Source organism: Lolium rigidum, chromosome 6, assembly GCF_022539505.1.
Source record: "Lolium rigidum isolate FL_2022 chromosome 6, APGP_CSIRO_Lrig_0.1, whole genome shotgun sequence".
NCBI lineage: Eukaryota > Viridiplantae > Streptophyta > Magnoliopsida > Poales > Poaceae > Lolium > Lolium rigidum.
The window spans coordinates 36,734,739-36,745,843 of NC_061513.1; the positions used below are offsets into that span (position 1 = coordinate 36,734,739).

At 39.7% G+C, this 11,105-nt stretch overlaps 2 long non-coding RNA genes across 3 annotated transcripts; both read left to right on the plus strand.

Moving 5' to 3' along the window:
• The first annotated feature begins 793 nt into the window (after window positions 1-793).
• Window positions 794-2,612, plus strand: LOC124661080. 2 transcript variants are annotated; one of them, XR_006990078.1, is made up of 3 exons: window positions 794-931; window positions 1,756-1,972; window positions 2,058-2,612. It is a non-coding gene; the product is annotated as an uncharacterized LOC124661080 (long non-coding RNA). The 2 variants fall into 2 exon arrangements; XR_006990079.1 differs by having other exon boundaries at window positions 2,067-2,612.
• Window positions 2,613-6,132: 3,520 nt separating this feature from the next.
• On the plus strand, window positions 6,133-10,748 carry LOC124661079. The gene is made up of 6 exons (XR_006990077.1): window positions 6,133-6,286; window positions 7,116-7,280; window positions 8,423-8,623; window positions 8,726-8,917; window positions 9,690-9,769; window positions 10,496-10,748. It is a non-coding gene; the product is annotated as an uncharacterized LOC124661079 (long non-coding RNA).
• The last annotated feature ends 357 nt before the right edge of the window (window positions 10,749-11,105 follow it).

Below are 11,105 nucleotides of genomic sequence, written 5' to 3' on the forward strand. Positions count from 1 at the left end.
CCCCCGTGTCGCCCAAGCCCGAACGACGGGGGTGCGTTGCGAAGCTGTTTTTTTTTTTTTTTTTGACCCTTCTGCTCTCATGTTGGATATGGTTAGAGTTAAACGTTGTAAAGTTTTACTAACAGTATAGAAAACACATCAACATTTGTGATAATGAAAAAAAAAATTATAATGATTCTAAATTTATTTGTTACATATTATGGGCATTGATATTTTTTCTAATTGGGTGAGTACTACTTTCAACTTCCTCGCTTCACCCTAGAATTCTTTTCAACTTCTTCGGTTCACCCTAGAACTTCATCAGTTCGCGCGTGGAATTAATTCCAGCCCACAGTTAGTTCTTCTGATGCACACCTTTCTCGAAACGTCATCTCAGGAATAGACGAGTCGAACCGTAGCGATGCGCCCCACCCATTCTCCTCCAGTGCGCATCCCGCGACGCCCACTCACCCTTCATCGCCGTTCACGCCTCCCCGAGACCTCGCCAGCCACCGCATCAACTCCGCCCCCAGTCCCTCCAGCTGCAGGTTGACTGCCGTCTTCGCGGGACAGGGACGCCGCCTCCGCCTCATCTCCCCTCTCCTGGACGAGCACACCACGGACGACCTTCCCCGCCAGCCGCCGTCCATGGTCGCGCTCCTTCTGGTGTCCCGCCGACCCATGGAGAGCGAGCCATGGACCTCCACGGGTCGAGGACGACGTCGCGCAGTCTCTCCAGGCACCGCCTCCTTCGCATGCAGGCGGTGCGGCCCGTCCCGCCCCCTATGCTCCCGGTCGATTCCTATCCAGTCCGGCAAGACCCAGCCGTCCCGGCTCCTCCAGATGCGCTCTGACAGGGAGGCCGACATTCAGCTGGTGCTCTCCTCCAAACGCACCGATGATGCATGGCTACTGCTGCTAACCTGCCCCCTGCCACGTACGCAGCACGCTGGTGAGCACTACAATGTCGGAGGAAAAAAATTGCTGCTTTGCTCTACACCACAATCTTGCAAAAAATTGGTACCAGAAAGAATTGCAAATCAGTTAAAAAATTCTTCTTTGTGAATCGCGTTTGGTTGCAGATCAGTTCTTATCTAAGTTGAAGTGCTTGACTAATTTACGAAAGAAGATTGAGTTGCTTCAGGCAAGCTGCCCTTATCTGCGCTTACTTAGTTAACTAAATTGAAGTGTTTCATTGGTTAATCAAATTTTTTTCTGTTAGCGGAAGCCTTAGGTTGGTCAAAAAAAAGGTTCTGGAGTGCTAGACTGCTAGCAGTAGCGTGCGTTCCAGCTTTACTAGATAGTTAATTTAGCAACCTTTGATATATGATTATCTTATATGACTAAAAATCTATGTTCTGTTGCAATTGTTTTTTTCTGTTTGAAATGCAAGAAAAATTCAGGAAAATCGAGCCCAAACAGTTATCTCATTCATTTTAGGAATGGTATAGAAGTGAACTTTTGGGATATCACATCTTGCAGTAACAAATTGAACCGGTCGAACTGGTTTTCAGCTCTCTGACTGCATGTCTGCTAGTTGGCGGGGTTTTGTTTTGATGTCTTTTACACATTCATCTACATGTACTCCCCTCATATCTCATAAATAAGGAAACTGTCATCTGTTTAATTGGGGTGTTTCTACTTTATTCTATGCGATGCAATGCATCAGATGTCTGCGACCATTTTGATATGTAATACATTATGCTTCATTGATGATGACTGCTCAACTTTATCATTAACTGATAGTCTAATAGTGCTTTTGTTTCTGTTTGCCAGGTTCACATATACAATACATTTCAGTTGATTTTAGGGAGAACACCAATCAAAGCAGTTGTTGAGGATCCGGATGGACATACTGTCAATATTGAGACATGAAAGGGAGACCTCGTGCATGGTGATGAGAGTATACTTTGTAGATAATATAGTCGGGAAATGCAAGCCTCAGTCTTGTACTTGTCGCTGCAATAGTCTGAAACAGAATGAACCGATGAAGGTAGCTTGTGTTCTAGCTTTACTAGATAGTTAATTTTGTATGTTCCAAACTTAACTTGCGCTATTTGAAATCGAATTTTCTTGAGCAGCTGGAGGAGCGGATGGTTCAGACAGATTGGAGGCTTCACGTAGAGCTTGCTGGACCGCGTTGTGCGTGTGGCCGAGTGAGTCGGTGCGGCTGCTGGTCGCCGGTGAGGTGGTGCTGGTCACCACGACGCGACGCTGACGACCCAAACTATGGTCATCACAAGCAGGAGGAGATGTCGGACGGGTCCTTCCGGTGCAGCGCCTCGGCTCTGTTATCGTGGTCTCCTCTGACCATCTGGTGATATCTCCCTTTCCCCAACCCTTTGGCCTTACCTGGAGTCTGCCCTATTGTAGAAAAAATTCTATCTTGGGCAGCTTGTACTAATCACGATTGGATGATTTACTACATGTTTGTTTTAGTGTAATTTGACTTGCTTAAGGTTGATCAGTAGTACTTCTTTAACTTCTTCTGGCACGGTCAAGAAATTTCAAAACTGGGCAATGTTCTCATGTCTAGATCCACTTTGGCTGATCTGCTGTGGGATCTAGTGATAGAAATCTGCGATTTCTTATCTATTTGGTGCTAGCCCATAGTCATTTGACAATGAATTTTCTGTGTTCACCGTATGTATGAGTCTCCTAATATACAGATTCTAGTTTATGTACGTACCAATTACTTTTACTTGCTGTGGGATGTGGCTTTATTGTATACAGAAGCAGCTAGTATACTTTGCTCGCTGCCATTAAGTTGATATATGAACTAGTGTAAGGCAAGCGCTTGTTGAGTTACTAGTTTGGCTTTAATTTATTAGTTCTTACATCACCTAAAAGTACTATGTTTTTAGGTGGTTTGTTTGACATTCTAAATTTGTAATATATATGGTGTTATTTTCTTTGCTCCTGAAATTCTTAATTCAATTCGCAATGGAAAGATCTTTGACTATATTTACTTATTCTATCATGTCATACGATGCATAAAGGTCCTTGCATTTTTCGTGCACTGTCTTTAAAAGTAAATCCTTTGAAAAACATGTCACTTTTGTCCTACCTTCTGTGTTCATAGCCCTAGTTACCATAATCCTAATAACTGTAATCTTGATGCACTTCTTTGTAGGTTTAAATTTTTATTTGTCTTTGGTATCTATAAAAAAAAAAAATTGAAGGGCGAGCCTGGTGCAGCGGTAGAGCCGCACCGCCTTTGACCGAGAGGTCCCATGTTCGAGTCGCGGTCTCCTCACATTGCACTTCGTGAGGGTAAGGCTTGCCACTAACACCTTCCCCGGACCCCGCACAGTGCGGGAGCTCTTAGCACTGGGTACGTCCTTTTTTGGTATCTATAAAATTATTAAGTACAATTAAATGACCTTGCCCAGGAAATGTTCTTATCTATGACCCTCCAATTAGCGTAGATTACCTCTTAAGGTTGAATAAAATCCTTTATGAACCTGGTTCAAACTATTTACCTAGTTTGCATTATGGTTCTTCTGAAATGGCTTCATTAATTTATATTATTCTTTGCTAATTATTGTTAATTTTGTCTCATATTAGGGTTCTGTTAGAACAACCTTATGAAAACCTGATGCAAGACATTTGAAGAGCACGATGAAAACCTGGTTCATGTGTAGGTTAATTAGTTGGCAATATTTGTTACTTGGCGTGATTCTTATTTTTCACGTTGTTGTTTAAGCTTAGCCGTAAACCGTGAAATATATGGTCAACTTCTAGCCATCGTTGTTTGGCCTCTAGCATGTCGATCTAGCGATGTCTAGGTGTAGTTGGCTTTCTTTTTCCAAAGCATCAATCTCTAGATGGATGGTTTAATTCTTTGGTTGCTTACTAATTCCCTGGTTTCTTTCTCAACTTGTTAGCTACATGTGTATGGAATTTTGGACTTTGGCGAAGAGCACTAGGTTGAGGATCCAGTTCCTATTTAATGAGCGTGATTAACTCTCAACAGTTCTCTTGTTGAGTGTTAAAATGTCTTTTATTCAAGTTGTATGCTTCATTTTGTCACTTTGCTATCAATCTAATAAGGAGAGTTGTTGCTAGGATTTGTGATGACACCGATAGGTGTTCTCATCTAGTGTGATGTCGATGTTTAGGATTCATTGATCTCTGTTTTGGTCCAAGTAGTACATACGTAATAGCATGGTTCCTTATGTGGTTTGTCCCTGTTTGCCTGGAGAGAGTTTTGTGAGTACATAGGGATATCATGTTAGGATATAGAAGCATGCACATATAATCGTATACCTTATTCATTTCAGAACTGTGAAGTCAATGTGTTTAATATGTACCTCTTGATATTCTGGTTAAATCTGGTAGACTGAATATATTTGCTTCCTCTGAATTCTTTTGTTGGCACGGTATGGCCTATATTATAGTTACGCCTAGTGAAATCCTCCAAAATATAGTGATACTGAATGGTAGATCCGTGTCTGTCCATCTAAGCAGTAATTTTCTCATATGCTGAAATGAGTTACTTTTGGGCCTTTTTTCTTCGAATTTGGTTGTACTGATGTTGATCATGTGTCTATCCATCTAAGCAGTAATGTTTCTTAATATTTTTCTTTTTTATGGTCTTGGCTACTCCCTCTCCAGTGAGCTTTTAGGGTGGCTTCTATTAGTCAGGCTTGTAGTTTTGTATTTAATAAGGGCATGTGGTTTTAATTGTATATATGCCAACTAATTCTTTTATTAACCTAGACAGACTCAGGCATGTATTGCTGGGAGTAGATTTGTGTATTATGTTTCTATTCTTCAGTCTAGGTCATGTGAAGATCAATTTAACTTCTATGCTCTGGTAGAGAACATGTGAATATTGGTTGAAACCAGTTGGTCGAATACAATTTATTTCTTACAATGCTTGGATCTATCTAGTTTAAGGAAACAACATACTACTCTGTTTTCTAAATATGAGATTATATGTTACAATGTACATATATTGAGCTCCACAATGCTGAATCTTAATATTCTCAATTTTAAGTAAATCTTGTTGTGTTTGATATAAGATCACCGTTACATTTCCTAGGGAATGTCATCATTTCTCTTTATTTGGAAATGAAAACATGTTTTTATATTGATTATCTGTGGAATGCTTTTATTACTCTATAATGTTATTAAATTCTTTGATGTGCTTGTGGAAATAATATGCAGATTGGTCAGACATTATCTTGAGCACCCTTGGGAGAGTGATTGAGCGGGAGGGGCTGCACAGGTTGCTGGTGAGTGGCGCCACAGCGGTGAGTGACTGGCACTATCCACATAGCTGAGCTAGCTCAAAATGACAGGACAGAAGATGAACAAAAAAGCTCCTGCCTTGGCTTTCTGGTTTGTCGGCTACCTCTCTGTGGCTACGTGCCTACGTCTTGGACTCCATCGACACCATGCCCATAGCGCTGCAGCCTACATCATGTTGTACTTGCCACCTGATCCCCCTCTCTCGTGCTCTTGAGTTGCGTATTCATCAAGTGTATGATTTATTTTGATCCGTGCTAGCCATTGCAAATGTAGTGCATGCAGAAAGGATTGCACCTTTAGTACCTGGGAAAACAGTCTTTTGTCAGTCATCTCATGATAGCCTGATACTTCTCTACAAGCAGAAATTTATCCTCTAATTATTTACAGTGGAAATTATTTTTATTTTGGATTGTGAACTGCAGAATAATGAGCTTCTTTTCATCTCTAGCTGTGTCCATTAACCTGTAGTGAAGAGGCCTTATCTTACTATTGCATGACTATGATGTCAATAATGAGTAACCAAGCCTATTCTTTGTTTTGCTTTGATGTTGCACGGCTAAAATGGGAAAGATGGCTGGATGAGTAATATGTTGCTTGTTTCTTTCTTTCTCCTGATAGGTCATGACAAATTCTGGAAAAGAAACAACCTTAACATGCTACTTCGTACCATTCCAGGTTTGACATTGTGTAAATGTTTCCCTTGTTCTATTACTTTCCCAGCTCTAGAATCCCACATTTCCTCTCTCTCTTTTGTGTGTAGGGGAATTGATGCAACCGATACATGAACGTCTCTCTTGGATCTGTGTTTGGCTGCTGCTGCAATGTTGCAGATGAAGGCTAACCTTGCACCCTGGCAATCAAGTACTGCAGTTATACCTGTCCATCGGGACTTTGCCCCTGGAACCGTCGTTGGTTCAAGTTAAACAACAATGACCCTTACAAAACAATGATAGCTGAAGAAGATGAATTTTCCCCGAGAATAGAATTTTGTCCTTAGTGTAAGAAGAAGGCTGAGGCATTTTCTAAACGAGGGCCATAACTGTAGAATGTGGTACTTGTCTCCTGCCCACCCCCACCCCCTCATGGGCTCTTGATTTTCGTATTTATCAAGTCCTAGTTTAATAGTTGAATGATCAGCCAACGCACTGCACATTTGTCCAGCATTTGTCCAGCAGTGTTCACGTGTCATGATGACAAATTGACAAGTGAGGGTGCTTGTGTGCTTTTCATGTCAAAATTATTGTTTCCTATTATAGAACCTGAATTGTTTTTGAGTTCTCAAGTACTCCATCGGTCCCAAATTATGTTGCATATAATTTTTAGTCAAAGTCCAATTTTGTAAAATTTGACCAAATATATATGAAAAAGTATCAACATCTACGATATCAAACTTATATTATGAGAACCACCTTAAAATATATTTTCATGATGTATGGATTAGATATTGTAAGGATTAATATATTTGTCTTTGTACGTAGTCAAACTCTAGAAAGTTTAACTTTGATTAAAAATTATAATCAGCACATTTTAGGACGCATGGAGTATAATACTATCATGGGGCCTTGCAAATAAAGTTCTTCATCAAAATTCTGAATTTAGTTTTGAGTAGGAATCTTATTTGTTTGTTGTTAGGAGGATTGCAATAGGAATCCTAGGCTAGAAGATATTTTCTACCAAAGGATGTAGACATGGCTTTGTAGAAATCTAAAATAAGAATCATGCAGCGTTGCCAAATTACAGAACTATGATTCCATCTTTTAAGCCATGGTTAGTGAATTCTTAAAGGCGTGTGCTGTGCTCAGATGAGGAAACTGAAGTGAGATGAGCAATTTTGCGATGTTTCTTTTCCTAACAAATCTATTCTTGTTTTGCCCAAACAGGTCCAGGCATATGCACCTAGCCATGGTTGCTGGATCTGACCGTTCTGGGTTTTCGCTATGCTGTTGTTGTACGACACGGCCGGCCCTCGGCTTGGACTGCATGGCCTCCGGCCTTTGCTCAACCACGGTCGTGGTTTTGCTGTGCCTCGGCTACAAGCTATTCAGGTGAGGTCCTTGATGCCATGTATGAATAGATGAAGACAAACAAGAATTCTGATGTGTGTATCCATGCACGAGTTTGTGATTGCTGCAGCCTTTTTTTTTTTGCTCTAGTACAATTAATTACAGAAAGTTTTTGTTGCTTGCATTGAAGATTATGCCTCACTTTAATTTGCTTGGCCACTTAACTAGTATTTTATCTCTAACTTTATTTTGGGAGACCACACTGACATGTAGTATATGCACTGTGATTTTCTTGCGCTTATATGAATGAACTGAATTGACACTATGGGAGAACTATCTCTGGTTTGTGATCCATGATTTGCTTCGCTTAAATTGATTGTAGTACCTGGCTATTTAGTTGCTAGGTTTTAAGTATTGAGAAGTTTATCTCTTGTTTTCTATATTGGTTCTTAATTGCTTAGAACGAGAAACATGCTGATTAAAATGTCCTTTACTCATTTTCCTGTGATATATATGCCTGTACTTGCACATGGTCTGTATTCAAGCATGCTGCCCGAGTGGGCTCACTTGCATATGAATTTGATTTGTCGATATATAAAATTTCGAATTCTAGTGGTGGTAGCAGTGAGGTGCCTTTTGAAGTCGTTGATTTTTTGCAACTTCAATATCGATGAGCAAGCTTGATTCTTCACATATCTTCTTGTTTCGTGGCTGTAATTAAATAAAAATGACATGGTTATGTTGCCTAAGGAGTTGTTGTACATTAACATGTTTTTGTAGTGTTGTTTTGCTGTTGTTATATAACCAGGAATCATATGTCTTGAGTCGAGTTGTTTATCAAATCTAGATATCTGTTGGCATACATCTTTCTACATTGAACATACAAGTAGAGTGGAAAATGAATTTGTACTTGCTTGTCAGCATTATGTGTTATATGGACCGGGTGTTGCAATTCATTGTTAACATCATGTACTCCTATCATATATTTGTCAAAAGTTTGTCATCCTTTGAGAGTGAATACATGTAGAGTGCCTTTTTGGTGGAACACTAGCTAATGTGGGTGCGTGATTAGATCGATGAAATAAAATTAATCTGCATCTGCATGCATAAATTTCCCTTACTTATGTCGTTACCAATAAACATCATCGCAAGGTTCTGACCATTCTTTACTTGTGTAAATGCAGAATCCAAGACCAATCTCACCTCAACAAACAGTCCCAAGAGGTAGTACCAAAAGCAGGAATGGTGCCGAGAATTTGACATGGGACTGCCCCTCCTTCAGTGGATCAAAATGATGTTGAGTCTTCTACAACTGCTCCCCCAGGGGTTTGATTGGTGTAGTACGTGGTTGGAGAGTAAGAGTACTACTGTGCCACTTCTAAAATGTATGCATGAATCGGCATGGTTTCTTTCGTTGCAGTCCAGTTTCGGTTTTACTTTAGATTTTTAGCTCGTGTTATTGATGAATTATTCCTTCCAATTTGTAGAGAAATATTTCTTGAGATATATGTGGGAGAGAGATTGAGCGGGAGGTGCTGTGTATCTAATTGGTGAGTGGTGACCGCAGCGGTGCTCTTGCTGGCTCTGACGCTGGTTACCACCACGTTACCTTTCTCGAGCCGGAGATATGTGTGGACCACCCCCGGTTCTGGCCTAGCTGGTGCGGCTGCTATGTGGAGGTATAAATCACTCATCTCTAGGTCTGTTTAATGTGTTGCTCTATTGTTAATTTTGGACAACATCAGCAGTCAAAGATTTTACCTGGAAAAAACAGGTTATTGGTTTTAGATTCAGCAAAACCAGCCCTTGTTTAACTTGTAGTTGGCTGCTTGTAATATGTTTTTGATGTGGATGAACCTTGTAGAAATTAATACACACCTTGTGCTTGTGATTAATTTTCTGTTGAATTGGTCGATATGAACTCGTCCTGTCCTAGATATATAACGAAATAGACCTTGTAGAAATTAATACACACATTTTGCTTGTGATTAATTTTCTGTTGAATTGGTTGATATGAATTCATCCTGTCCTAGATATATATTGAAATAATGGTTCGTGGCAATGCTACGTTTGCGCCCACGAAAATGATATGAATCTTATATCATGTAATTAAGCTATGCGTGTTCTTTCGGATATGTTGCTTTTGTGATCTTCTAATATTAGGCCAATCCCCATTTCTGTGTCCTAGTTTATCTCTTGTAGTTATTATCCTTTTCCTTGATAAATTAGAGATTACATGCTTTCCTTGCAGTTATGGTTTTTGGTTGCAAATTGCTAGGTAAATTAAGGGATAGCATACTTTATTTGTATCATTGCTTAGAAAATTATCTAGCCAACATTTAGATCGAGTAATAAACTTGTATTTGAGTTCTGCATTTTTTGTGTGTTGGTGAGTGATAGTTCCTTCTTCTATTTTTGGAGGTGAAGTTTTGTTTGCATGTTGTCGTGCAGTCTACCGATGGACGAGCCGAACTTGTAAAGCAATCCGACTCTGAAGGGGAGAAGTGGCGCTGGACGGACATTTTATATAGGTACTTTATGATTGTTTAACGCACCAGCTCTTTTTTGCACTAGCAGTTTTGTTGAGAATTGAGATACATATAGAACTTTGAACATCCTCTGCATTAGACAGTAAACGCAGGAAAGATTTCAGAAGAATTTAGTTGTGCTAGGTGCTAGCGTCCTTAATAAAGATTGTTGGTGCATCTTTATTGATAAACTCTTACTAGATATGCTACTCGTACTGGAGCTCAATCCGATAGCTCTCAAAACACTCTTAACCGCATGTCTCATGTTTATTGGTATTTGGTAGAGATGCATATTTGCATGGTCCACTTTAAGTGTGATGATAGGTGTAAATGCAATTGAAATTTGATAGTACCATTTATGTTAATTATCACTTTTCTTAATCATCTGATGGTAAGCGTGTATGTGGGAATACTACTCTAGTGCTTCGATTGTTATGTTATTTCTCTCTTATATTTCCTCATCTATAAGCTCTGTCTCCATGAGCTATAAAAATGATTCCTGAGAAGTCAAAATAGTAATTTGCGGTGGTAAACGCATCTTGTGGTATTTCTCCCACATGCCATATGCTGTCATGGTGGATACCATAAATCCATAATCTAACTAGTTCCATTATCTGGGCACTGTAGCAGCATAGTCATTTAAGATCACATTTTCTATTTTTTTTTTATCATAGATAGCGTCTTGATGCAAATGTGCATGTCCTTATGATTCTTTGTTTTGCCACTCAGGTCCACGATGCTGGCTTCTTAAACCCCACTTCGATACATGTCATGTTGCACTTCAAAACCTGGATATGGTAGCTATTGCCAAGATAAGATCAGGAATGACACTGTGATATCTTATTCATGCTTTTGTACATCTGAGCAGATGCCAAGACAATGTAATGTTGGTCCTTCAGTATTGGTTTTGGGCCCCTACTTGTGTGGTTGTTTCACAAATACAAGACGAAGCAATTAAGTTTGGTCGATCATCTGGAGTATCATGCACAGTAAGTTCTGACCTCTTCATTTGTATGACTGCACATGCTTTCATTTATCTTGAAGAGACACTGGATGCCAACTGATCATAATCATGTGATTATATTTTTATGTAAAGCTATTCCTTGTGGTGGCCAGCAACTAAAGTGATAATACACTTCAGGTGCACCACCTATAGATGTTTATTCACTGTCTTTGTAGAGGGTAGCAGCTAATTACTCATCCTAGTTTGATGGTTTATGCTGCACACTAAATTAATGTTTGTATATAATAGGAAATTCTTCCCTAGACAGTTTGATTGTTTAATTAAGCTAGTGACCATATTGAGCAAGCATGATTTTTCTCCCAAGTTGTTTGTTCC